The sequence below is a fragment of the Euleptes europaea genome, chromosome 1 (assembly GCF_029931775.1).
Source record: "Euleptes europaea isolate rEulEur1 chromosome 1, rEulEur1.hap1, whole genome shotgun sequence".
Lineage (NCBI taxonomy): Eukaryota > Metazoa > Chordata > Lepidosauria > Squamata > Sphaerodactylidae > Euleptes > Euleptes europaea.
The window spans coordinates 157,387,643-157,413,745 of NC_079312.1; the positions used below are offsets into that span (position 1 = coordinate 157,387,643).

The 26,103-nt window shown below is 46.6% G+C and overlaps 2 protein-coding genes across 2 annotated transcripts in view; both read left to right on the plus strand.

Moving 5' to 3' along the window:
• Nucleotides 1–26,103, plus strand: part of RHBDL3 (rhomboid like 3) — a 187,530-nt gene that overhangs the window by 60,602 nt on the left and 100,825 nt on the right. The window lies entirely within an intron of this gene.
• Nucleotides 9,295–26,103, plus strand: part of CD63 (CD63 molecule) — a 207,942-nt gene continuing 191,133 nt past the window's right edge. The window contains exon 1 of the mRNA XM_056867081.1: nucleotides 9,295–9,305. The gene's annotated coding sequence lies outside the window, so the exon portion shown is untranslated. The remainder of the gene's footprint in view (nucleotides 9,306–26,103) is intronic.

The following is a 26,103-nucleotide window of genomic DNA, read 5'->3' on the forward strand; positions in this document are numbered from 1 at the left end:
CTTCCTGCCCCTTCTACTGCTATGGTCTGAACCAATGAACATCTCCATGCCTGCCCGCCTGTTTTGAGCTTGAAATTGTATCCCCTGTTTACACAAAATGAGGCAAGCGTTGTGTCTTCATTCTCTCCCCACCCAACCCCACCAATTCCAGGGCTGGTTTAAAGTATTTTGTCATCCCCTCCTGGGCCAATGTTGCTGTTGTCCACTACAGGGTCTTGGTGAAGACTTGGACAGCTGTGACATAAGCCCAGAAGGGGATGGCAGTTGCCTCCTGTGCAGCTGATGGCTGGGACGAAGCTGAGCCCCTGTGGTGTATCACTGCATTCCTTGTTGTGCTTAGGGTGAGCAACCCTTGGGAGACTGGTGATGGCAGGACTTATCGCCACAGCAATCTTCCAGTGCCACAACATCACTTTTGGCTATTTAACTGGAAATGACATCACAGTGTTGTGGGCTGCTCTAGGATTCACCTGAAACTCTGTGGTAAAAAACTAAAGTGATGTTACAGCATCAGAGGATTGTTGTTTTGCCCTCCTTCCCCCCTGCTGGCCTGTTGAGTGCTGGGGGGCATGGGGAAGGACGCCAGTGGTGGTTTCCTTGCCAGCGGTAGGCAAATAGGAACCCTAATTGTTGCACCCAGTCATTCCGGCATCTTGACTGGAGAACCAGCCTTGCCTCATCAGTGTAATCCCTTCAGCATCTTCCTGATTTTACCAGAACAGTTTTAACAAGAGCAACTGCTGAAAGACAAGTGCTAACAAAATTTATATTCCAATCTTACCTAAAAAAGATAATTTTAAAAAAATGCTTATGGTCTGATGAATCTCAGTGAGCGCCTCAAAATTACCATAAGGGTACAGCGGGCACTTTCCTTTCCTGGCAGAGCTGGCATTGGCTCCTGTTTTGTTTCTTTCTGTCTTGTTGTTTTGTGTTTCCTGCGTAACATGATATCATTATGCCCAGACCAGCAGATGGAGAGCAAGAATCTGTTCCATTTGCAATTATGATTCCTACTGGGATTATCTTGCCTCCGAAGGTCCACGTGCTGTGCCTTGCCTTCTGGGGTTCCTTCCTCGCCCCTGTGCCCTTGCTTAGCTTCCTCTTCCTGCTATCTTTTTTGCCATTAAAGTCACCATTGGTTGGCATAACTTTTCCTGCTTCCTGTGGATACCTTTAGAAATCCTCTAAAAATCCCTCAGGGACTGGTCACTAATGTCCAACTGGACTCGAATCTGACTGTTCTTCTGCAGACCAACGTGGCTACCCTCTGAAACTACATTTAAGTAAGTTCAGTGTTGTTCTTATCAGCGGCTTTGAAGAGTGTAACTCTGCTTTGGATAGTCCTTTAACAAACCTAACCCAAGCCAGCACATGCCAAAGAATTTAGAAAGAAAAGGAACTGTCTTAAGTTGATGGTAAAAGGAATATGAAGGAGACCATTCTGTGCCCCCACTTGCGTGTCTGCTGGGATCTTGTTTGTGGGGAGGCAGAAAACAAGGCAGAAAAATGGGCAAAGTCTTGCTTGAGGAAGGAGAAGTGGTCTTCCCTCCACTGAAGAGCTTGACATTCTGTCTCCTCTGCCTCTGACTGAATCTCTCAACCAGAAACATATTGTTTGGTGGTGCTTGCACAGGATGGCGTGTTGCTAAAACCGCAAGCCTGCCTCATTATTAGCATTGTATTTTTAGTGTCTGTTCCCTGGTGGAGAGACTCCACAGCTTCAAGGCAGGCTCTGCCTATTTCCCCTGTATCTGTGTGTTGACGTCATGTATCTCTCTCCCGCCCGCCCCCCGCCCCCGTTCTCTTGGTGAATGTGGGGTCTGCCTCTAGTTAACTGCAGACTGTATAGCGTTTTAGAGTTCATGAGAACTTGGTGACTGAGAGCAGCGAAGATGCCTAACATGGAGAGATTAAGAAGGGGGACTCTTAAGACGGTAACAAAGTGTGTTGCAGGAGGCTTTTCTTGCTCATGGATTAAAGTTCACGGTGTGTCGCTTGCCGCTCTTTTGAGAACCATGTCGAATGTTGCGGGATGCAATTCTTTCCCCGCAGTTAGACTTCGTACCATTCTGCTTTCCGTCTGCTTCATTTAGCCTCACTTCTTTAGCTTTTCCATTCAAATAGCATCTTTTTACTCCCCACCCCCCTGCATTCAGCTTTCCCTTTGCTGTCTGCCCCTGGTAAGACTTTGCTGCTGCCACTGCCATTCATCTCATCCTCTGCCCATTCATAGCCCTGTTTATTTACACCATTCATCCCCAGCCGTCTGTCTGGCCAACCAAAGGGCTTCACCTCTGATTCTCTCTCTCTCTCTCTCTCCTTTTGTCTTTAGCAATCCTTTTAAATATTTGACAGCTGATAAGACATGGTATTTTTAGACAGGTTAATATGCTATATGCTCCCACCCCCTTGAGAGTCCCAATTTATCCTTGCAATACAAGGTTAATTTTAGGCCCATGCAGTTTTAAAAAATCAGAATATTTTCGACCATTTTTCCTGACATAACAGTATAGAATTGTGGTTATTCCTCGTGGACTTTGTTAGCAATTTGCAGTTTGCTAGCCTAATTCAAAATGTGTGTGTGCTTCTGTGTAAGAGACGGGGTGAGGGAGAGAAAGAAAAAGGCAACATGGGACTGTTCCTGTCTTCTTTGAGGATGGTGATTTTAATCTTGTACTGTAGTGTGGGGAAGATTTCTAAAAAAAAATATTAAAGTCATCTGTGTAACCATCAGAAAAAATGTGAAAATGTCAAAATAAGGTAACTCAAATTAAAATCAGCATGGCTGCACATGATGGGAGAAGATTTATGCCACGATTTTATCTGTGAACCTTAAAGAGGGGTTTCAGATGTGGCTTGTAGTTATGGAATTCTGTGCTACTTTTATCTTCCCTGTGTTCCATCAGAAGAAGAAAGAAACTGAAGGCAGTAATTGCTCAGTTCATGTGCATTGCCCTGGCATAGTGTTGCAAAACTTCATGTTTCATTTTGCTTTTGTTCTTTGATGTAAACTCTGTGCTTATTGGATGCTTTGATAGCAGGAAGGAGGTTGCATCTGTATGACTTAACAGGCAGAGCAGGGGTGTTGAACTCAATTGTTACGAGGGCCGGATATGACATAAATGCCACTTGGTTGGGCTGGGCCATGCCTCACCAACCCAGATGGCTGAGCAGCATGACCTGATAATTGCTACAGATCAAACTGATATGAAAGGGACAGCCAGAGGGACCAGTTTAAACATGGGCGACCCAATTCTCTTCTCTCTCCCTCTCTCCTCTCACTTCTGGATTAATGCCACTCAGCCTTACAAATTGTGGATAGAACAACCCCTTGGAAAACGGGATGTTTCATAGCCCTTCCTCTTGTGTTGCCCATTTGCTTCCTCCCGAAGCACATCATCCCCAAAGCAAAGAGTCAGTCCTAGCTTTCTTCTACCTCCTTGGAGCAGGAGATGATTCAGAAGAGCCCGGGAGGCATTACCTCTGCATCTGGGGGAACCACCCATTTTGGTGCAGCTTCTTCTATTCTGGGAGGCTGCTTGTTTCAGAAACTTCCAACGTTTTGTGGGACCTCATAACATTTTGTGATTGGACCTTGCCTGCATGGCAGCCAGTTTCTGCTGGTGCCCTCTGCCATTTTTCAACATTCCAGAAGTGCTCAATAAGACTGGGAGTGTAAACGATATTCCATGTATTTTTTTTTGGCCATCAAATCACAGCTGACCTATGGCGACCTATGGTGGGGTTTTCAAGACGAGACGTTCAGAGGTGATTTGCCATTGCCTGCCTCCATGTCACGACCCTGGTATTCCTTAGAGGTCTCCCATCCAAATACTTGCCAGGGTTGAGGCTGAGAATGTGTGACTGGCCCAAGGTCACCCAGCAAGTTTCCATGGTGCCAGTGGGGATTTGAACCTGTGTTTCCCAGATCCTAGTCCGACACCTTAACATCTAGACCACTGTGGCTCTCATTTCATGTATGGACTCTCCCAAGTCATGTTGATGTTAATCCTTATTTGCAGCATGATCCTGGCTTCACAGCTTGTGTACACATGGACATCCCAGCCAGTTGAAAGCTGGTTTAGCTCGCTTCTCCCCACTTGCTTCACGCAGGCTTTCTAATTAAAAAAAAGTTAACCCTCTGTTTCAAAAATTACTAAAAGCTCCACCTTTATATTAAAATGTGTCTTCACCTCGATTTTGCCAAGGGATGACTGTTTGTCCCATACATCCTCTTTTCTTGTGAAGTATCCCAAGAAATAGCTGGGAGGTATAAGTGTAGGCAACTGTCACTGCAATTTCCATGTTGTGTAATTGATCAAAGAACTTTTCCCTTGGACAGAAAAAGCTGCTGTCCACTGCAGTCCGATGTAAAGGATGAACATTTCAGAGGCATTAGAGGAAGGAAGGAGGGAGGTGGGAGGGTGAGGAAGAACAGAGACTCAGAAAGAGAAGCCACTTGTTTTCCCCGAAGGCAGGTGCCAGCATAGCTAGTTGTCCTCCCAGAGCTGTTTTCCATATCAATATAGCAAAGGGACAAAAGCATAAAAACTGTCTAGTGCAGAGAGGATTTAAGCTAAATAAAAGTTTTGCCTCTTAAAATGCAAGTTTACCAAACAAAAGCTTATTGTTGCATAATTTGGGGGGGGGGGTGGACCTGTGAATTGATTTCTTGCAGCTGCCTCTTTTGGTGATAAGGAACCTTTGATTCTGACCAGCCCTTTGTATGGGGTCTTCGTTGCGGGTGAGAAGGGGATCCCGTTCATAGTCTGTTAAAATGGATTATGAAGAGGAAGAAGGGACCAAGTGGGTTTTTTTTCATTGAGAAAGAAGGTAGGGCTGACAAAATGACTTCTTGCTGGGTATGTCCCACCGATGACCATTCACAACTTTAAGGTCAACTCGCTCAGGTGAGGAGTTCCCTAAAGGTGCTGTCACATTGGCGGAACATCTCACTTTGGAGAAGATACTTTCCCTTTTAAGTCATTTGTGTTTCTGGTGAGGAAATAGCTTATTGTTCATGGATTTTATGCCACACCTTTCTTCTAAGGGTACTGCTACTTCTTGGATCCTCAGTTCAACAGTTACAGCATATTATACTCTGACAGAGGACAGAGAAAGCAGAAAGGCTCTCAATGCCTATTTTGCCTCAGGTTTTTTTTTTTCCAGAAGAAGAGAACAGGCTCATCTAGAGATGGTAGTAGGCAAAGCACAGGGTACGGGCTGCTGGTTGACGTGGGCAGAGAGGTAGCTGAGAAGGACCTGGCTGCATTGGATGAGTACAAATCTCTCAGGCCAGACGGTATGCTCCTGAGAGTGCTCAAAGAACTTTGTAGAGAGCTAGCAGAGCCTTTGTTCATCATCCTCCAGACCTACTGGAGGACAGGAGACATGCCACAGGACTGGAAGAGGGTGAATGTTATCCCAATTTTCAAAAAAGGGAGGAAGGATGACCCAGGGAACTACAGGCCAGTCAGTTTGACCTCTGTCCCGGGAAGATACTGGAGCAGATTTTAAAGAGCTCAATCTGCGAGCATCTGAAGGACAATTTAGTAATCCAGGGAAGTCAGCACGAATTCCTGCCAGACCAACCTCGTTTCCTTCTTTGATCAAGTGATGAGCTTACTGGATCGAGGGAATGCTATCACTGTTGTTTACCTGGATTTCGGTAAAGCTTTTGACAGGCTTCCCCATGATGTTCTGATGGGTAAACTAGAGGAGTATGGATTAGACTCTAGGATAGTTAGGTGGATAGGGAACTGTTTTGAGAACTGCACTCAGAGCGTAGTTGTCAATGGCATTTCATCTGAATGGAGAGAAGTGTCCAGTGGGGTACCACAGGGTTCGTTTCTGGGCCTGGTACTTTTCACTATTTTTATAAATGAACTGGATGAGGGTGTTGAGGAACTACTCATTACATTTGAAGATGATATCAAAGTGGGAGGAGCAGCAAACACCAGAAGATAGAAATAGAATTCAACGAGATCGAAACACACCGGAAAGGTGGGTGAATGTGGACAAGATGCAATTCAACAAAGATAAGTGTCAAGTTCTTCATCTGGGTAACAAAAATGAGGGACACGCTTACTGGATGGGGGATATAGCAGTATTTGTGAACAGGATCTTGGGGTATGGGTGGATCATAAGTTAAATATGAGCAGCCAGTGTGATGCAGCAGCAAAAAAGGCCAGTGCAATCTTGGGGTGCATCAACGGAGGCATAACATCCAAATCGCAAGATGTCGTAGTCCCATTGTACACTGCATTGGTCAGCCTGCACCTGGAATACTGTGTGAAGTTCTGGAGGCCTCACTTCAAAAATGATGAGGATAGAATGGAGCGGATGGAGAGGAGACCAATGAGGAAAGGTTGAGGGACTTGGGGGAATGTTCAGTCTGGAGAAGAGGAGGCTGGGGGGGGGGACATGATTGCTTTTTTAAAGTATTTGAAGGGCTGTCACTTAGAGAAGGGCGAAGAGTGGTTCCTGTTGGCAGCATGGGATAGGACTCACAATAATGGGTTTAAATCATGGACAGAAAGGTATAGGCTGTATATTAGGAAAACATTTTTTACAGTATGGGTAGTTCAACAGTGGAATCAGCTTCCTAGGGAGGTGGTGAGCTCCCCCTCACTGGTAGTTTTTAAGCAGAGGCTGGACAAACACTTGTCAGAGATGCTCTAGGCCAGGGGTGGGGAACCTTTTTCATGCCAAGGGCCATTTCCATATTTATAACATCATTCGAGGGCCATACCAGTTGTAGGTATCCGGAGGGGGGAGAGACTAGGGTTGCCAGGTCTCCAGCCACCACCTGGAGAAACTGCAGAGAAGGAAGGGGAAGGAGGGAAAGAAGGAAGGAAAGGAAGAAAAGAGAGGGAGAGAGAAAGGGAGGGGTTCCCAGCTTCCCCCCTCACACACATACAGGCACGCTAGGGTTGCCAGGTCTCCAGCCACCACCTGGAGAAACTGCAGAGAAGGAAGGGGAAGGAAGGAAAGAAGGAAGGAAAGGAAGAAAAGAGAGGGAGAGAGAGAGAAAGGGAGGGGTTCCCAGCTTCCCCCCTCACACACATACAGGCATTCTAGGGTTGCCAGGTCTCCAGCCACCACCTGGAGAAACTATGCAGAGAAGGAAGGGGAAGGAGGGAAGGAAGGAAGGAAAGGAAGAAAAAAGAGAGAGAGAAAGGGAGGGGTTCCCAGCTTCCCCCCTCACACACACACATGCAAGCCAGCCAGCCCCCAACCACATGAGCTGCTGGGAGTGATCAGTGAGAAGCAGCTTCCTCTGCAGCTTCCCCCTGCTTCGCGTGCACGCACAAGCCAGCCAGCCATCCCCCAGCTGCACGAGTGGCTGGGAGCAAAGGGGCAGAAACCTCCGCGGTTTCCCCCGCCTTTGTGTGCGCGCTCGCGCACACGCAAGCAAGCCAGCCCGCCCCCAGCTGCACGGGTGGCTGGGAGCGATGGGGGAGAAACTTCCGCGGCTTCCCCCGCCTTTGCACACACACGCGCGCACGTACCTTGGCCTCGGGGGAGAGTGAGGGGAAAGCTGCGTCGGAGCCAACCGAGCCAGCGGAGGGTGCAGCACAGCCATCGGCAGGGCAATGAGAGTGGGGGAGAGGGGCAGGAGATTCGGGTGCCCCCAACAACTTTCCAGGAACACAGGAAGCAGGGAGACTTGGGGGAAACGCCCCCACAGTCACCCAATCAGCTTTTATTTTTTTTAGCATGCTCTCCTGCCTCCCTGCAAAGCCCGAAGCGCTGGGAGAAGGGCCTGGCTAGCAATAGCTAGCTCCTGGTCTCGGCAGGTGGGCCATGGAGCTCCAGGCCTTGGCAGGCGGGCCGGGGGCCGGACAAAATGGCCTCGCGGGCTGGATACGGCCCAGGGGCCGGAGGTTCCCCACCCCTGCTCTAGGCTGATCCTGCATTGAGCAGGGGGATGGACTAGATGGCACCTTCCAACTCTATTATTCTATATAGATTGCAACCTTCAAATTTATACAAAACATGTTAGACATCAGAAGCTATTGAAAACCATGCAGTGCTTCTGTAACATGTTCATCTGTCTCCTGAGGCAGTAGAGCATAATGGCTAAGAGTATGGTGACTGGTTCTTGTAGGTTATCCGGGCTGTGTAACTGTGGTCTTGGAATTTTCTTTCCTGACGTTTCGCCAGCAACTGTGGCAGGCATCTTCAGAGTAGTAACACTGAAGGACAGAGAGACACTGTCCTTCAGTGTTACTACTCTGAAGATGCCTGCCACAGTTGCTGGCGAAACGTCAGGAAAGAAAATTCCAAGACTACGGTTACACAGCCCGGATAACCTACAAGAACCAATGAACTCTGACCGTGAAAGCCTTCGACAATATTTAGTATGGTGACTATTCCTATTCACATCTCAGCTCATATATATACTCATTAGGTAGTCTTGGGCAAGTCACGTTTTTCCCCGTAGTGTTAACCCCGAGATGCATTATGTGGCAGGTAATACTGGCCAACCTTAAATCACTGTTGAAAGAATTCAATAATGAATGTAGTGTGCTTTGAGCACTTAAAGTGTGATGTGCTAAAATCTTAATTTTTATTATGCTGGAAGTCTGCTTGGAGTAGATGCTTATTTCCCAACTCAGCTTAGATTCTGGCTCGGCTGGTTTCCGTTACATTCCGCAGGGGGTCAGATGTTGGAGAGGAAAGTAGGGCTGTCAAAAAAAAAAATTCGGTACAGTTCGGATTCGGCCGAATTTGACCCTTGTGGGTTCGGTACGTGCCGAAGTCCGAACTCCCCCGCTTCGGATCCCTGGTAATTCGGGGGGATCCGGAGTTCGGGGGAAAATTCGGCCCCCGCGCGCCTTCAGAGGGATTCCCTGAAGGCGCGCGGGGGCCCTTTAAACTGATCTGAGCCTCCCAGCTGGGAGGCGCAGGTCAGTTTAAAGGGCAGCCCGCACCTTTCAGCGGGCTCCGCTGGAGAGGCGCGGACTGCCCTTTAAACTGACCTGTGCCTCCCGGCCGGGAGGCACAGGTCAGTTTAAAGGGCAGTCCGCGCCTCTCCAGCGGGCTCCCCTGAAGGGGGGGCCGAATTTGCCGGATTTATTCGCGAACTCCCGAACTCGCTGAATTCGGCCCCCCGGGTTGCCCGCCAGTTTTGAGTTCGGATCCGTCCGAACAGAAAATCACCGAATCATGGGAAATTCGGTTGATTTTCAGTTCGGACCGAACCGAATTGACAGCCCTAGAGGAAAGTGCAGAGTGTACTTTGTTATGTACTGAGCACTAGCAAAGACTGCGAAACTCCAGTTCTCACTTGGGGAGCTGAAATCTGTTCCTGGTTTCATCCTGTTCCTCCCTTTTTCCGTTTAATGGACCTGCATAAATAATAGAAGAGGAAGTAGCAGAGCCGAGGAGGGCTGAAGGCAACCTTCAGACTTGCCAGCATCCAGACAGCAAATAGCTCCTGCTGGCCTTACATCTTTATTAACAACCTCATTCTTAAGAGTTACATCTCATTTTATTACAACTATTTGCTGAGTGGGGTTTGTTTGAATTTTAATGGAGTATAATCATCGTGTGAACATGTTAATAGTTACATCAGTGCAGTATTGGTTACGGTTGCAGTTGGCTTTCGGGGCCGGTGCTAGGCCTTCTTGGGCTGGCTGCAGGATGTTTTTTTGGGAGGTGCCAGAAACGATCAGCCTTGCAAGTAGTGGGCATTTTACCCATAATTGTATTCATTTGGAGGGGATGCTCAATAATAAATGGGGTTACCTCCTCCTTTCCGACAGAGGATTTTATTTAGTAAAACATTTATACCCTTCCTTTCCTCATGGTTCAGGGTGGCTTACGATAACAGATTCAAAAATGTTTTCCAGTTAAAACCAGAATAAAACAACAAACCCCAGGTCTCTCCCTCCCTTCCCCTCTTAAAAGATGCCTGCCATTCCAACCCCCACAAAAGGCCCTGGCGAACAAACTAGTCTTGCAATGCCTCCCAAGGATCTCCAAGGAGGGCCCCCCCCCTACTGTGCAGGGAGCCCATTCCACAGAACTGGAGCCACGATGGAAAAGGCCCAGGCTCTGGTCAATGCCAGATAGAGGCCACCCTAAGCAGTGGGGCAGCCAACAGGTGGCTGCCTGATGACCACAGTTGGAATACAGAGACATATGGAAGGAGACAGTCCTTCAAATATGTGGGTCCCAGCTCATGAAGAGCTTTAAAGGTCAGAACCAGCAACTTGAATTGAACTCAGAAACAGACCGGTGCCAATGTAGCTGTTTCAAAATGTGTGGTATGCCTTTAGAGTTGTTGGAAATAGAGAAGTTCCAGGAGCCATTCTGGAGTAGTTACGAGGCTAAATGGTGGGTTCAAATCCCCCTTCTGCAAAGAATCTTACTGGGTGCTGGCCTTGTGCTCTCGATCAGCTGAACATACCTCTCATGGGTTGTTGTGAGGATAAAATGGAGTAAGGTTGAACTATGTACAGCACAATGACTCCCTTGGGAGAAGGGCAAGATGAAAGTGCAGTAAATTCAAAAGTTTCACCTTTGGGGATGGGAGAGGTGCCTGTTGCTTTTTAAAGTCCACGATTTGTTTCATTTAAAAATGTCTGTCCTACCTTCCAATAGCCCGGGGCAGTTGTTGGGCCCCTTCTGAAAAAGGCCCCTTTGAGTGAGAATGGCACTGCCAATTAGGACCAGTTTCTCATCTTCCATTGTTTAGGTGAAGTTCCTTGAACATACAACCATGGGTGGTGCTGATATTCATTTCCATGTAGACTCTGATGTGATGCAACTGCATTAGTCTCGTCAGTGGCAGTGTGACTCTGGTTTCGCTTTTTTGTAGATCTCTCTGCAGCTTTTGATACAGTAGAGCTCATTGCACAAGTAGCTCACACTCTCTGTTGATCTCTGGAAGGCATAGATCATCCAAGATTTGATTAGGGGATACAACCTGCGGCAGCAGTTTATCTTGCTAAACTTTACCTGGACATTGTGTTTCTGGGCTGTAATCCTTCTCAAACGGCTGTATTTAAGGAAAGGGCAAAATGAAACCCAAATCTCCTAGCTACCACTCACAGGTCATAGGATGTCTTTGGCAGTTTCTGTTAAGTACTTAGAGGCGCTGGCAGGAGTTCCTTTGAGATTCTATGCCCTTCTGCCGCTCTGGAGCTGTCCAGCATGCTGGACTAGTGATTTACTAAGGGCATTACCTCAGCACTTGAGCGTTATCTTGCTTCTTGAGAGCAGGTTGCTGCTTACAGCCCCCGGGTTCACTTCAGGTCAAAGCAATCTAAAAGCATGTGAAACGTGCAACCGGATGGTACTTAATCACTGTGGGCTGTCTGCAGAGCACTTTACTATAAGGGTTTTAGTGCCTTTAAAATACACACACACAAAATGTGATTCAAGCAAATCTATTAATTTCTTGTACCTTTTTTTCCTTTTTCTTGTGCCTGGAAAACTGAACATCTTCTCTAGGTCACTGCCAAGGTCAAATAAAGGAAGCAATGCCAGATTTCTGTCACAGTGGTTGCTATCAATACTCACCTTTAAAATAGGTTGTTATATTTAAATAACGGGTTGCATCCTACAGCTATATTCTGCTAATGCAGACGATTTCAGCTGGCACAAGTCATATGGTTTAAACCAGTGGAAAAGGTTTTCTGTGTCAGACAAAGTTCTGTTCAGTCCAGCATTTTGTTTCCTGGAGTGGCTAGCAAAATGCAGAGCACCTGACTTTGGTGGGTTTATTATTATTTAGACTAATGTCAGTCTGGATTCAGGCCTGGCTTTGAGATGGAAATGACCTTGGTTGCCCTGCCTGATGACCTGTTCCAGGAGAGTGACAGGGGAAGTACATCCCTGTTGATTCTCCTGGACCTCTCCGTGGCTTTCAGTACCATCCACCATGGTATCCTTCTAGAGAGGCTGACGGGGCTGGGAGTAGGGGGCACCAGGCTTCAGTGGTTATGCTCTAACTTGACCAACCAATTCTAGAAGATGATGTTGGGGGGACTGCTGCTCGGCTCTATGGCATTTATTCTATGGGGTCCCACAGGGTTCTGTTTTAGCCCCCATACAATTTAACATCTACATGAGACTCCTGGGAGACGTTATTCAGGGATTTGGAGTGAGGTGCCACCAATATGCAGTTATACCCAGCTCTGTTTCTCCTTAATGGCTAAGCCAGGTGGGTCTGTGGAAGTCCTGAATAGGTGCCTGAAGAAGGTAATGGGAAGGACGAGGGACAATAAGCTGAAGCTCAGTCCAGACAAGGCGCTGTTGGTCAATTGAGAAGCAGCTCGGGGACTGCAGAGTCAGCCTGTCTTGGAGGTGGTTGCACTCCCCACAAAGGAGCAGGTTTGTGGCTTGGGGTGCTACTGGATCCTGGCCTACAGTTGGAGTCTCAGGTCTCCTCCATGGCACATAGTGCTTTTTTTCAGCTATAGCTACTGCTGTTTCTTGAAAAGGATGATCTGGCCACAGTGATCCATGCTGTGATCACATCCAAAGTAGATTACTGTAATGCACTCTGTGTCGGGTTGCCTTTGAAAATGGTTTGGAAACTTCAGTTGTCCAAAATGTAGCAGCCATTCTATTGTCAGGGGTTTGCTACAGGGGTCATTGTCACCCATGTGCTGAAAGATCTGCACCTGGTAACCCATCTGTTTCCAGGCACAATTTGAAGTGCTGGTTCTTACCTTTGAGGCCCTATATGGCTTGGGTACCTGAAGGACTGTCCCCTCCCATAATCTCCAGCCTGCCGGTTAAGATCTGCCTCTCAAGCCCTGTTTTGTGTGCCACCTACCTTCACAGGTGAGGCTGGTGGCAACTAGACAGGGCCTTTTTGTGGTGGCACCTCACTTTTGGAATGTCCTCCCCTTGAGACGCACCTGGCACATACTTTACTTTCGTTTAGGCTCAGGTTAAAACACATCAGTTTATCCAGGTTTTTAATTAGAGGTTTTAATACCAGTTTTTAATGGTCTACTCTGTTTTATAGACAATGTTTATGCTGTATATGTCTATTGGCTTGTTTTTTAATGGGGGGTTACTTTGAGGAAAGAAACAGCAACACATTTTTATCTGGCATTTTCTCCAAGGAACTCGAAGGCGTGGTTCTCCCTTCTCCATTTTATTCTCACACTGCATTAGTCAGGCCGCACCTGTAGTACTGTATGCAGTTCTGGAAGCCTCACTTCAAAAAGGGTGTGGACAAAATGAAGTGGGTGCAGAGGAGAGCGATGAGGATGATCAGGGACCTGGAGACCAAGCCCTACAAGGAAAGGCGGAGGGACTTGGAAATGTTCAGTCTGGAAAAGAGGAAGTTGAGGGGGGACATGATTGCTCTCTTTAAGTATTTGAAAGGCTGTCACTTAGAGGAGGACAGGGAGCTGTTCCTGTTGGTAGCAGAGGATAGAACTCACAATAATGGGTTTAAATTATGGGCAGGAAGGTACCATCTGGAAAGAGAGTCCGCCGTTCTTAACCACTACACCACACTGGCTCTCTAGTTTAGCAGTGAAATTGGCTGCCTAGTAGGGTCACCAATCTCCAGGTACTAGCTGGAGATCTCCTGCTATTACATCTGATCTCCAGCAGATAGAGATCAGTTCACCTGGAGAAAATGGCCACTTTGGCAATTGGACTCTATGGCATTGAAGGCCCTCCCCAAACCCTGCCCTCCAAAAAATCTCCCGCCAGTGGTGAAGAGCAACCTGGCAACCCTACTGCCTAGAGAGGTGGTGAGCTCCCCCTCACTGGAAATGTTCAAGCAGCAACTGGACAAACACTTATCAGTGATGCTTTAGGCTGATCCTGCATTGAGCAGGGGGTTGGACTAAATGGCCTGTATGGCCCCTTCCAACTCTATGATTCTATGATTTGGCTGAGATGGAGTGACTGGCCCAAGGTCACCCAGCAAGTTTTCATGGCAGATTGGGGAGTTAAACCAGGGTCCCCCAGATCTTAGTCAACATATTAACCACTGCACCACATTGATGGTTTGACTATACAAATACCTTTGTCCCAATAACCAGTCCTTATTGTAAGTACCCACCCTCCCAACCTATGCAAGGTTGGGACCAAGTGCTTCCTGAGATAACATTCGGTCCCGTTGTTAAACTAAAAATATAGGCTACTGCTAAGCTTATTTGGATGTAGTTTTCCCCATATACATAAGTGTGAACAGAGAACTCAGAAATAATCCAGCCTTAATCCCTAGCAATTCACATTTCATTAATGAAGTACGAATTAATCCTAGCTGCCAACCACATGAAATGCAGTAGTGATCTAGATATCCCTGGGCTTAATGTTCACTTAATCTGAAAAGAGAGGTGGAAGGGTTGTGTTTTTTTGTTACGTTAGCTTTCTTTCTGTTCTTTAAGAGAAAACTCAGTGCATGTAGGGGATGATTTCACCATATATATTTTATTTGGGGAGGCAAGTAGCTGAAGGAATACCTCTGAGAAACAGTAGTTTCTAGCCTTTGCACTTGTACAAGGAACCCTGAAAAATTGCTTGGATGCTTTCAAAACCTTGGTAAAACAGAGAAGTTGGAGGGACAAGTGGTTTTCTTACTCTGATTTCTCTCTGATTACTCTGATTTCTCAGTCTTCTACTTTTCATGTCTGTGACCTTTGCAGTTACCTCTTACTTCCTTAAAAAGTAAGTAAAGGTCCCATATGCAAGCACTGGGTCATTCCTGACCTATGGGGTGGCTTCACATCCCGACGTTTACTAGGCAGACTATGTTTACAGGGTGGTTTGCCAGTGCCTTCCCCAGTCATCTTCCCTTTACCCCCAGCAAGCAGGGTCCTCATTTTACCGACCTCGGAAGGATGGAAGGCCGAGTCAATCTTGAGCCGGCTGCCTGAAACTGACTCCCGTCGAGATCGAACTCAGGTCGTGAGCAGAGCTTGGACTGCAGTACTGCAGCTGACCACTGCACCACAGGGCTCCTCTTTTTTCCTTACAAAATGCTTAAAAGAACATTCCAAACTGTGTTCCTGCCAAGTGGGGCAGGAAGCAGGGGATGGAACAGGGAAGAAACCCTCGTGGAACAAGTATAGAGTTCTCAGAATGCATGTTTGCAAAACATTTTTTGAACACAGAATTTGGTTTGCATCATTACAGCCCTAGAATTCTGTTCAGGCAGAATCCTGTACCACCCCCAGCCCCCCACTCAATGACTGGGGACTTCTGGTAGACCCTTGGTGTTTCAGTTAACTGCCTAGGCCAGGACGAATCATTGGACTACCTGGCTCAGTGCTGTCTGCTTTGGCTGGAGATGCTCTCCGGAGAGGGCTCCCAGCTCCTTCAACCTTAAATTTGGCAGGAAGTTGCTAAGGGTTCAGCTCGGCCCTTTCAGTGCTTAGCTAAAAAAAAAAAGGTGTGTGTGTGTTATAGCTAGCCTCAAGAGTAGAACTCTGCTGAGGTTTTGAAATATAATACACTTATGTATTCCAGATTTTTTTTAAGGTGAGGTATGAGTGCCATTTCACAATAAAGACAGATTTCTGTCAGGGTGGCCACTTTATGAAAAAACACACTACCTGGGAGGTTCCTCTTCCCAATTTCACCTCAGCCATGAACTCAGTAGGTGGCTTATACCACCATTCTTTCAGCCTCCGCTGCAGTGGAGGCTAATGTTGCCAGACTACTGTCAGTGTTTAGACTCTCAATGGAGAGGACTTATCCTGTGTGACAATGTGCTGGACAATGTGCAGTGTGTACACTGGTGATGTATAATTACTCAATATATGTGAAGTGTTTTGGACACTTGATACATGCCGTATACATTTCAACTGAGTTTTAAGACATTCTGTCTCCCCAGAAAAGGTTTGTTTATGGTTGCTGACTAGGGAGAGGATCTGATCCTCTCATTTATGTCAGGTGGAGAGTTAATCTGTTTTTATTGCTGTGATTGATCCCAGAGCTGTTTATCCCCATCATTCAAATGAGATCATTGTGCCAGAAAAGGAGACATGGATTGGACAATGCTGTATGGTTGGTAATTTCCCAAGATATCAGTCCATTGTTTATCAGCTGTTTGTCTCTGACCCACCCTATTTGTGAACTCATCCGTGGCTAATGTGCTTTTAATTAAAGCAGCAAAATAAGTTGAGATTCAAGGTCCAACCTCCCCCCAAAACTCTTCTCTCCCCACCCTCTTTTAAAGCAAAATTTCCAGACCACTTTTTCTCAACTGCTGTATTATGGGGTATGTCAATCTCAGTAGAATCATTTTTAAACTTTTGTGAGGTGTGTGGGAGCTGGGGGAGGAGTCTGGTCTCGAGTTGGATTGCGATTATAGCCATTAACATATGCATATTTTTGCTTAAGAGCTTGGTGGGGGGGATCAAGGGAATTAAGGACAATTGTTATTGAAGAGCAGAGGAAATCTTGCATGAAATTACAGTTGGTGCCCTATTGTTGGAGGGGATTCAGGCCGTCCACACCCTCAATCAGTTTGGTTGCATTTAGTTCACTGAAGTATGAAGATAGAGGCTCTGGAATAATGCAAGTGAGCTTAAAGTAGGAAACAACTTGATTTTTCTGTGGCTGTGTTCAAGATGGGGCTCAGAATTCAAGGGACTTCGAGTTAGTCTAGGCTAGCCCTCTTAATGAGGCTGAAGGTGCTGCCAGTTCCCCCACTCCAGTTCTTAACTCAATAATGGATAAATACTCAAAGCTTCCGTTTAAGGTCAGTCTTTCTTGTTTGGTTCCTTTTTCTGGGTAGCAAAGAAAGGGAGGTGGAAGCATTTAGACTGTACAGCTGTGTACTTCTAAAATGTAGAGGAAAAACTTACTTTGAAAAGCCAGTTCAGTTTTCTGAAATATGTTTCTTGCAGTCTTTCCCAAAATGAGCTTCGAGCAGTTTCACAAATTTTTCTTAATGTGGAAGATCAATCCCATATTGTGAAAAGTGTGGTGCAAATGCCGTTGATGTGAACGACAGTCCAGAGATTGGAGGTGGGATTGACAATTTAATTCAGATGCAGGTAATTAGATTTTACTTGGATCCAACCTATTAAAAGAAGTCACTTAAAATTCATGCAGTTTGAAGTCTGATTAGTTGGATGGTTAGCAATTAAGAATGCTGTTGCTCTGGTTTTTAAGTCATTAGTGCACACTATGAGTGTGTACACTATGAGTTCGTTTACTATTAGGAACAACATTTTAACAATAAACGCAGTTCAGTGAGGGAATTGGTTGTTCAGGGATGTTGTGGATTCTCCCTCTTTAGAGCTGTTTAAGCAGAGATTGGGCACTGTGGCACCTGCCAACACCTTTCCTGATGCCTGCCAAGTGTTTTTAGAAAGTGGATAGGGCCAGGTGGAGGTTTTGCCCAGCAAGGCTTCTGATTGGCCAGTGGAGATTCGATTGGCTGTGCAGACTTTTTAAAATATTGCTTTGCCAGCCGCTGCCACCACAGTATAAAGACCTTCACTATGAGACTGTAGGTAAGCCATGGAAGCCATTTTGTGGCTGGCTCCGCCTCCTGGCTCCTCCTCCGCCTCCATTTATGACAGCCATTTTGTGGCTGGTCCCTCCACGCTGTGTCAGAATTCCAAAGGTGCCTGCATCCTTTAAAAGGTTGGCCACCCCAATCTCAAGACAGGGATGAGCCATGAAGTAGAAAAATTCATTGGCTGCATCTGATTATTCAGGATGGTAAAATCCAAAGCAGATGGCAAAGAACTCCAGAAGGATCTCTCCAGAACGTGTGAATGGACAACGAATTGGCTGTTGGAATTCAATGTGTGCTAGTATGGTGTAGTGGTTAGAGTGTCAGTCTAGGATCTGGGAAACCCGGGATCAAATCCCTACTCTGCCATGAAAGCTTGCTGGGGACCTTGGGCCAGTCACACATTCACAGGCGAGCCTACCTCACAGGGTTGGTGTGAGGTATAATGGAGGAAAGGAGAATAATGTAAGCTGCTTTAGGTCCCCATTGCGGGGAAAGGAAGGGTATAAACAAAGCAAATAAATGATGTAAACAAGTCCTTGTTAGCTTCCCGGAAGCGCCTTACTGGCCAAAGAAATAGAATGTGGGACTTGATGGACTGTGGGTCTTGTGATTTTTGAGCTGGTTTTATTTTTCTTCAGGCCAGTTTAGTGACAACTAAGTGTAGATAGTCAGGCCATTAACTATATTATCAGCAGTTTTATACTCCTATGGGTATCAGCAATGTAGTTTCAACAGGGTTGTGCTGAAGATGTTAGACAACAGAATCCCTTTCTCTGAAACCAAATGCATATGCTCCATTGGCTAAGCAATCTGCTTTGTGCCATCTGGGGTTATTGTCATACTGTAGACATTTTCATGCTACTCCATTTGAAGGAGTCTGTGTGCCAGATTTAGCTGCTGGCAAGCCATTCCTTTTGCCCCCTGGGATGTCTGCCAACCCCCTTTTCTTCTGCTGTGGCCAATCAGTCCTAGCCTTTGTTTGCTGTCAGGAAACAGCAAGGTTTGCTTGGGGAGAGGATTCTTGTCCCTTTTTACCAAACTGCCATATTCACGTACAAAATGTTTCCATGGAAAGATGCCCTCCTGGGCTGAAAATGCTCCAATAAACCCTCACCTCTTTTCTTCTGCCTCAGTCTGACAAGCTTGATATCATTATTATGGCAACCAGAGGCCAGGAGGGCAAGTTTGGAAGATCAAAGGCAACTTTTCCTCTCTTGAGATCCAGCCAAGACAAGACTACATTGGATTTGCTGTAAATCGCACTTTGCCTCTATTAAGATTCAAGCTTGTAACAGAAAATGGCTTCAATCTGATGCCAATTTTACTTTCAGTTTTTGTGAGTGTGTATCCCCCACACACACCGCATCAAAATTTCTCTCTCTATTAATCACTTCTCCTGCAGGGTATAAAACCTGGAACCTTGCATTTGCAAGGAAATCATTTCCTGTGCCCAACACCCAGCACATCTTAATCTTTTGCTCTAGCGAAATAGTTCTAAATATCTCTCCTATTTCTAAGGCACAAGGAACAGTGGAAATATGGATTAACTTGCAGGCAGGATCTCTTATTTATGCAGAATAACACAGGACTGTATTGGCAACTTAAGGACTAACAAAATTTATTGCACCATAAGTTTTTGTTAGCCTTCAGGATGCACTGGGTTCTTGTCTTATTTTGCTGCTACAGACTAATCTACAAAGTAGATTCATTTGAAATGTGGTGTTGGAGGAGAATGTTACGGATACCGAGGACTACCAAAAGCACACACAAATCAGTGGGTTATAGATCAAATCAAGCCTGAACTGACCCTAGAAGCTAAAATGACTAAACTGAGGCTATTGTATTTTGGTCACATTATGAGAAGACAAGAGTCATTAGCAAAGACAGGCATGCTAGGAAAGTTGAGGGAGCAGGAAAAGAGGAAGACCCAACAAGAGATGGATTGACTCAATAAAGGAACGAATTGGCCCTCAATTTGCAAGACCTGAGCAAGGCTGTCAAAGGTAGGACATTCTCCTCTGAGGCTCGGGCATCTTGTAGCTGTGGGTTATTGTCCACGCCCCATCTGGAGAGGCAGGACTAAAATGATTTCCTGCTGCCCCCTACCGGGACACTAACCCTCTGTTCCTCAGTCTTTTGTCCTGCCTAGTGGAGAGAGCAGTGATCTTCACAGCTCTGGGATTAGGCTTAGGTTTTAGAGGCTTTTAGAGTGTTTTTTCCCTCAATCCTTTCCTCTTTTTCTTCCATTTACCTCCCCACCCTACCCTACCTACCCGGTGTCTTTTTCCCGACCTTCCTGGTGTCGTCCTCAGTCTTGTGTCGGGAAGAAGAGGGGGGGGGGAGAAAATGGCGGACGCCATTTTGAATAGAGAAGACGATCTTCTCTCGGAAAAAGATTACTCTCTGGGGCTGGTCCAATTCGCCCCTGGCAACAGCGCGCAGTCTAAGGACGGCGGGAGCGGACCCGCGCTGACTGCAGAGGAGAGCGGAGAGCTGATGGAGACCCGGGAAGTCACCACACAGCCCAGGAATAAAAAGGCGCGAAAAACAGCCCCGACCCTTGCCGGCCTTAAACGCAGGAGACGCGGCAACGGGAAGTTTTCCGGCGCAGCGAGAGCCAGCGGGAAGGACCCGACTGCCTACTCGCGGAATCAGCCCTCCTCAGCAGCGACCTCGCCCGCGATTCTGGATCCCGTGGCAATGCAAGGTCTCCCGTCGGGAGGTGGTAACGTACCCCCCCCCCGTGCGGAACAAGCAGAAAGGCAGCCTGCAGTACCTCTTCCCGCCTTTTCCTTAGGGCCTATAGGGGGCCACTTTATGCCTATGCAGCAGGCATCTGCCCATCAACCATTTTTCAATCCCTTTCCCACCTCAGAGGCGGCAACAGGGAGATTTTTAACCGCAGATCAGGCCAACGACATGGTTAATATAGCATTACAAAGGCAGTGGCAAGCCTTTCAGGCTTTTCAAATGCGCCTGCCCCAGTTTTCTGGCGGGGTTTCAGGATCCCCTTCCACTGTAGCTTCCCATTCCCACTCCGTGGGGGAGGAGGGCAGTACATCTACCTCGGGGGGGACATCCAGAGGAGAGACATCCGCTTTATGGCCCACTAAAGCCGCCAGAAAGTCACAGTCACAGCAGATTTCTCAATCTGGCTCTGACTCTCCTAGCCATCATGATATTCCTTCCTCTGACCAGGAGTCAGCAGGAGAAGAACGTGAGGAAGGGGAGTTCGACTCCGAGGACGAGACCCCTCGCCCTGATGACCAACAACCCAGGCTGTTCTCGGGGGAGGACTTCCAAGGGTTACTGGCAAAGGCTATGATTGCCCTGGATCTTAATGAGGAACAACAGTCCTCAGAGGAACCCAAATCTAAATTTAAAGAGGGAGTAAAGGAGTGCTTTCCCAGAAGGAAAACTCAGTCCAATCTGGTTCCTTTCCCAGAGTTTTTCATTAGGGCCCTTACAGATGAGTGGGATAACCCCTCATCCAACAAGCAGGTTCCGGCCTACGTCAAAAAGCACTATAGCCTGGCTCCCCATGCCATGCAGATGTTAAAAGTTCACGTAGTAGATGCTCCCGTGGCTGACCTTCAGACCCCTGGTTTGATCCCTGAGGATGGGGTAGGTTCCATCCGTGACCAGTTGGACAGGAAGACTGACCAGCTGGCAAGGAAGGCTCACGAGGCTTCGGCCCTAGCCATCCAGGCTAGCGCCACTACCTCCATTTTTGCGAGGGCTTCTTATTTGTGGGTCAAAAAGCTCCTACAACTGGTTCCAGCCGAGAACCGTAGGGTAGTCGGGGGCCTGGAAAGAGTGCTTAGTGCCATTACTCTCATGGCAGATGCATCCCTGGACACAATGTCTTTTACGGCCAGGGCCATGGCTTCCACCACGTCTATTAGAAGGGCTCTATGGCTCAGGGCTTGGCCGGCCGATTTCAGATCCAAAACCATCCTCATGTCATACCCCATCAAAGGGGGACGACTTTTCGGGGAAAAAATGGATGGGATTTTGATTCAAGCTAGGGATAAGAAGCACGTGCTCCCGAGACAACTTCGGAAGGAGAATAGATCCTCTTCCTACCCGTCCTTTCGTTCTTCCAAGGTTTCTCCCAGATACCGGGCAGTTTATAGAAGGGGCTCCTGGAACCAGAACAGCTCCTGGAATCAGAGCAGGTCCTTTCGGAAAGGGGAGAAGTTCCAGAGACAAGGCCAGACTAGGTCTGACAAAGGGGACAAGTTTCCCAAAAACAACAATTCACAATGACGCCTCACTACTGGGAGTGGGGGGGAGACTTCAGGCTTTCAGTCACATTTGGGCCAAATCCAATCCGGATTCATGGGTATCCCAGATAATTTCTCAGGGATATCTCCTGGAGTTTTCTTCCCTGCCTTTTTCTTCCCTGCCTCGGGATCGTTTCCTTTCTTCCCCTTTTCCTCTAAAGAAAGAAAAGAGGGCCAGAACCGCCAGAGCAATTCACCATCTGTTGCTCATAGGAGCCGTGGAGAAGGTCCCCAACCCGGAGAAAGGGATGGGGGTCTACTCCATATTCTTCACGGTTCCGAAGAAAAATGGGGACTGGAGGGCTATCCTCAATTTAAAATACGTAAACAGAAAGATGAGGCGCAAACGTTTCCGGATGGAAACCTTAAAATCCATCATAGAGTCCCTCCAGCCTCAAACCTTTATGACAGCGGTGGATTTGAAGGAGGCCTACCTCCATGTCCTCATCCACCCAGCCCACAGAAGGTTCCTTCGCTTCACCCACGACAAGGATCATTATCAGTTCAGGGCACTCCCCTTTGGGTTAGCCTCTGCCCCCCGGGTATTCACGAAAACCCTGGTGACTGTTATGGCCACCCTCAGACAGGAGTCTATCCAGGTACATCCGTACCTGGACGACATCCTGATCTGTGCACAATCCAGGGAGCAATCCCGGGTTCATACCATCAGAGTGGTTCAGATCCTTCAAGACCACGGGTATTTAGTGAACTTCGAGAAAAGTTCCCTCAACCCCTCACAATCTCTGGTCCACCTGGGAGTCCGTATAGACTCTCGGAAAAACACTGTATCCCTGTCAAGAGAGAGAGTGGAAAAGATTGTCAGTCGGGCTTCCTTGGCCGTCCGCTCCAAATCAGCCAGGTTAATGTCCCTAGCGAAGCTTTTAGGGCACATGATTTCATGCATATCAGTGGTACCCTGGGCCAGGTTCCACTCCAGACAATTACAGTGGCATCTCCGTCCGTATCAAGGGGACATTGGGATAAAGCGGGACAGATTAATCCCCTTACCAGTCAGGGTCCGCAACAGCTTGCGTTGGTGGGCGTCCAGAGAGAATCTAACCAAGCCCACACAGTACCTACACGAGGATCCCCTTCAACTGTTTACGGATGCCAGTCTGGAGGGGTGGGGAGCCACCCTCAACGGGAAAATTGCCCAGGGTCGATGGTCTGCTCAGGAATCGACCCAACACATCAATGTACTAGAGTTACGAGCTGTGAGACTGGCTCTTCTATCCTTCTCAGCGGACATTTGCAATCATCACGTCCTGGTCAGGACGGACAATACAACTACCAAGGCCCACCTGAACAAACAGGGGGGCACAAGGTCAACGACATTGCATCAGGAAGCAGTCAGACTGTTCCAGTGGGCCCAGTTCAAGCTCCTATCAATCCGGGCAGAACACATAAAGGGCACCCTCAACGTGGAAGCCGATTGGTTAAGCAGGCAACAAGTAAACGAAGGAGAGTGGTCCTTAGACCAGGACTCCTTTCGTCTCATCACTCAAAGATTTGGTCTTCCAGAGGTAGATTTGTTCGCCTCGTCAGACAATTCCAAACTTCCAAGATTCTACTCGAGATACTTCCACCCAGACGCAGAAAGAATCGACGCTCTTCTCAACCCTTGGCCAAAGACTCTTCTGTACGCCTTCCCACCTCTGCCAATCATTCCGAAGGTCCTTCGCAAGATTCAGACGGAAAAAGCCAACGTACTTCTCGTGGCACCGTTTTGGCCTCGACGTCCGTGGTTTGTCACTCTGCGAAAACTGGCAGTTCAAGATCCATGGAGAATTCCGGTGGTGCCGCTGGAGAGAGCACTCCATTTCCCCAGGCTGTCCTGGGAGAAATCCAAGTTTGCGTTATTTCTGGGGTACATAGATACCCCAATCCGACCCTTGCAAGTGGGTTGGAAAGCAGGAACTCCCTGCAGCCCGCAAACGCGGTTTGACCTCCTAGGTACTCTGAGGGGGCTTTTTTAAGCCCCTCGGAGTCCTGGACGCCGGTCCTGCGAGGGCACTAGGGAAGGACATCGCCAAAACGCAACTTTGGCCTCAAGCTCTACCCTCCACCACCTTAATACCAACATAAGGACTACATAAAGAAAAGAACCTCACCTCTTGACACCCAAGTGAGTACAAAAGAACTCTGCGTCTACTTACTGGAAATTTGAACAGACGGGGGGCTGATAAGAATATTTCTGGGACCCCCACTCCCCCTTAATTCGAACTGAAAAAGTTTGACTTGAGTTAATCATCGGGATTAGCGACAGGAGCCTTATCAAATCGATCAGCCTAAACCATAACAAAGAGTCGGAAGGATACCTTTTAGATTGACAAGAATTATCACCAATGAGAAGGTCCGAGGAAAGGGGAGGGTGATCTTTCTTCCTGATTTTCCGGCGAAAAGAATTTCCTGCCACGTCTGTAGTAAGGGAGTGCCTGGAAAGGAAGACTCTCTATAACACCCTCTCTATCATCGGAACTAAAACAACAGGAAGTAGCCGTGGGACTGAATACGCGTCGCACTCGAGTTACTTTGAAATCATTACTGAAGGAATAACCATCGAGAAGAGGCGGTAGAAGGTCCGCAACACTAGCAACTTCCGGTATACTTCCTGATTAACCCGATCTAGAGCGACCGAAAAAACTCACTGGTATTTCAAAACTTTAAAATGCAATTCTAAAGCCAATTTCGACTCTTTTCAACCTGAAAAAATTATAAGGCTGATGTTTGAACTATTATCTTTTAATTAGTACTTTAAAGGCCCTGTCTGTGGACATGTATTTTACCAGCTTCTTCTGAATGTAAATGTCTCGACCCCGCTCTGGCTCATTACACAGCCCTGCCTATACTAAACTAAGGGACTCATTACAAACCTCAACCATGGAAAAAAAATTACAGGACATGCTAACTAAACAAACTGAGGCAACAAATAAACAGTTTGAACAGATGTCTACACAGATGGCACAGTTGACTTCTATGATGACAAATCTTGGTCAAGCATCCCAAGCTATTAATCAGAAGTTGGATGTGGTTACGGGAGACTTGAAAGAAGTAAAAACTCAAATGACTGTTATGAAGACAGATATGCAAGCAATGGATGCATCAATTAAGAAAGTGATGGATGAGCACAAGGATACAAAGAAAAAATTAACAAGCCAAGAAAAACAGATTGAAACAATACAAACTGATCAGATGGCGGCAAAAAATCAAATGGGAATGATGGAGATGAGAGTGAGAGAGACTAATCTTCGTATACGCAACTTTCCAGATATGATGGGAGACAATAAAGAAACTGTATTACCAAATTTGGCCTACTTATTTCAGATAGATGAACAAGAACTAAAACAAGCCATTAACAGAATATACAGGATACCACTACCTGCTAGAATGAGAAGATCTAAGCCAAGAGATTTGATGATAGTGTTTTATGACACTAGAGTTAAAGACAAGATTATGAAGACTCACTATGAAAATCCAGTGTCAGCAGGAGATTCCTCTCTTATATTACTGAAGGATATTCCAAGGCATCTACTCTCACAGAGGAATAATTACAAAGACTTTGTGTCTACATTGAAAGCTAATGGTATCAAATACCGTTGGATCATGCCACAAGGATTGGCTTTCACCTACAAGGAAGTGAAAACGACAATTCTATCTCAAGCAGATGTGGGGAAATTTCTGAGAAAATATAAAATGGACCTTAAAGAATTACCTGGGGAGAAGGAGGAAGAAGAAGAGGAAGAAGAAGAGGTACAGGGTGCAGAAGGAGGTACCAAATTATAGACTTTCTATTTTGCTAAAAAATACTACACCATGGCAAAAGCAATTTCTTGGAATGTAAATGGACTGAATGAGAAAACTAAAAGGGCTAGAATTTTCAAATATTTACAGAAATATAAATACTCCCTAATTTGTCTACAAGAGACTCATATAGCTTTAAAGCATAAAAAATACTTGGAGAAACAGGTGCTTGGACAAGCATTTATCGCCTCAGCCAAAACTAAAACAAAGGGAGTGGTAATTTATGCCCACCCCAGTCTTTGCCCAGAATTAGTATATAAAGATAATGAAGGAAGAATTGTAATTATCAGAACTAAAATATTGGGACAAAGGACAATAGTGGTTGGAATTTATGCATCCAATGAAGGGAAAAAATCCTTCTATGAAAAACTACACGATTTGATAGCCCAACACGCAAAAGATCAAATCTTATTGATGGGCGACTTCAATGGAATTATTCTCCCATCTTTGGACAAAAAATCAAAAGCAAAAGACGTCAATGACGGATGCTTACCTAAAACTTTCTTCACCATGGCTTCAGAATTAGAATTACAAGACATTTGGAGAACAATGAACACA